Source organism: Ischnura elegans, chromosome 5 (assembly GCF_921293095.1).
Source record: "Ischnura elegans chromosome 5, ioIscEleg1.1, whole genome shotgun sequence".
NCBI classification, from domain to species: domain Eukaryota; kingdom Metazoa; phylum Arthropoda; class Insecta; order Odonata; family Coenagrionidae; genus Ischnura; species Ischnura elegans.
Window position 1 is genome coordinate 132,731,090 of NC_060250.1, and position 2,514 is coordinate 132,733,603.

General features: G+C 45.4%; 1 pseudogene; it reads right to left on the reverse strand.

Annotated features, from left to right (window-relative positions):
- Nucleotides 1-938: 938 nt before the first annotated feature.
- Nucleotides 939-1,034, reverse strand: LOC124159906 (annotated as a pseudogene).
- Between the last annotated feature and the right edge of the window lie 1,480 nt (nt 1,035-2,514).

The following is a 2,514-nucleotide window of genomic DNA, read 5'->3' on the forward strand; positions in this document are numbered from 1 at the left end:
TACTATAGTGGTTGATTGCTACGTATACTAAAGCTGAATATATAGAAGCCAAGACATTAGAACGCTTTATAAACGATATTATTTATTATTACACGAGTTTCATGATAACGCCATCTGTCGGCAGATTTCTGAACTAACTGGCCTCAACAGCTCTGTAACCGAAACTACTCGAATCACTCCAATCGAGTACCACCTATTCGACTCGACTCGAATTTTCGAGTACTCGCACATCCCTATTGATTTTTCTATACACCCTGTCTTTTACCCTATTCTGTGTCTACGTTCTTCCACTTTCTCCTCTCTTCCATTTCTTTTATCATTTCCTCCGTAACCCAAGGCTTATTTATCCTTTTACTGCCAACGTAGACAATTGACTTAGCAGCCGCTTTGACTACTCCAATTTTAAAATTGTCCTATCTTTCCTCTACATTCTGTCAAATTTCAATCTCCCGGAAACTGTTTTCCACTATTTCCTGATATTCTGTCCTCATGCTACTGCCAGCTACGACACCCGCCTTCAAGGGCTGGGTCCCGCGATTCCATCCAAGGCTAGTTCGATCAAACTCAATGTTTTCAGGGAAGAGATAGTTGGTAGGGTTTCCCACTTCCATTCCAACAGTATTTTTCACGCGACACCATCACTTGGACTACCTTTCGTCTGGCTGCTATCCTTCTATCTATCTGGCATGGGTGGTCCTATCGGGAATAATTGCGAATTAATCCCGCCAGCGCAGCTCTAGGGGTCAAAGGAACGCGCCAGCCTTTCCACCGCGACAAGGTTGTAGCCCAAGGGAAAGGAAGGCAAGAAATGAATCACATAACTATCTTTGTAAAATATCGAGAAAAACGCTTCCAGCGCTTACACTTATGTAAACAAATGACTACATTATACAGAATATAAGCATAGAAAATGGCACACTAGTAAATAATTTCTTCCATAAAATGTTGAATGCGTTACGATTTTGCTTGTCACCCTTGCGAAGGGATCTACTCCGTATCGTTCCAATTTTGGTACCACCAAAGCGAATATTCGGAAAAAAAGTCGTCGAGGGTCCTTTTTCCTGTGTTTTTCTTTTAAAATCTAGTTATTTATTTATTTAATCACAATTATGTAATCGGTCTTTTCTTCGCATTTTTTCCATAAAAATATACGTGAAATGTACTGCTAGTGGTGAAACATTTCGTGAAAATTTTAAAAATTAGTGGAAAAGAACGAATATGTAATTATGATTATAAGTAATTTCCACGACGAGATGCGAGATTTTGTTAAACATGCTAGTGATGAATGATAAAAAACAGACAAATTATGTTAATTTAGAAAGAATTGAGTTCAGAGCTGCATTGAGCCACCCTTGGATGTTCAGACTCACTGATGATGACAACCGCATCAAATTTAAAATTTTCGCCGGGCATCGGTTTCCACAGTTTGCCTCCGAGGTATTCCTTTCCGCAGGACTTTAGATAATGCACACACTAACGCAGCCACTTGCACTAATAAAGCACCTTTGGGTCGATTCCTCGAAACTATTCCGCACGGCTCATGTTCGTGCCTTCCACCGCTCCCCCTGATGCAATATCACCCAGCCGCCCCTTCAAGGGGAGTTTCGCCCATTTCTGGCGCCGTTCTCCCCCTCCCCCAGCCCCTGGCAACCAATCCGCAGCGTCCATTGAAATGGTCAAACCGTCATATTTTCGTTAATGGTCTCTTTCTTTCGAAACGGCATCATCCCCATCCCCACCCCACATCGCATCTAATCTAACAGGGAGAATGGCTCGATCATAGATTTTATTCGTTCGGAACGCGAGATGCCGACTATTCAGAGTGCTGAAGAGAGGGAGGGGGAGAGGGGGAGAGAAATCCACCCCCTCCCCCTCTTCAAGGAAAATAAAACGAGACATCACGAATACAGATGCGGATGACGTCACGCGATTCTGTGGAGATCATATTACTCCACCCCTCTCTCTCTCTCTCCCATGGAAACCCCCTCTACCTCCCTCCCCCCTTCCTCCTTGTTGTTCGTGGGCTGTGATTTTTTCATGAGCGAGGAGAGAGAGGATCGAGAGGTGAAATTCAAATGCGATTGGCTTTTTTTATTTTAAATTTCAACTCTCTCCCTCCCACCTCGGAATTTTTACGCAACGACAAGAGAGCGGTGGTCGGGGGTGGGTGGTTGTCGGTCGGATATAGCCGCGCCGCCACCAGACTCCGTGACGGCGCTTCCAACACCACCACCCTCCCCCCCACCATTTTGGAATATCTCCCACCCCCTATATGACGCAGCCAGGGGAACAACCCTTCTTTTCTCTCTCTCCCTACAACACCGAATTTTTTCCCCAACGCCATTCCGAATTCTTGCCTCCCCCCCCCCCCCCCCCCCCCACGCCTCCTGTCCGTCATTTGCGCCGAATTCGGCAAAACCCAAAACCGTAAAATTTTATCTTTGGCCGCGCGCCGTTGTGCGTAATTCATTATTTCGAGGATAGAGGGCGCGCGAGGGCCTCACTCATCCTCCT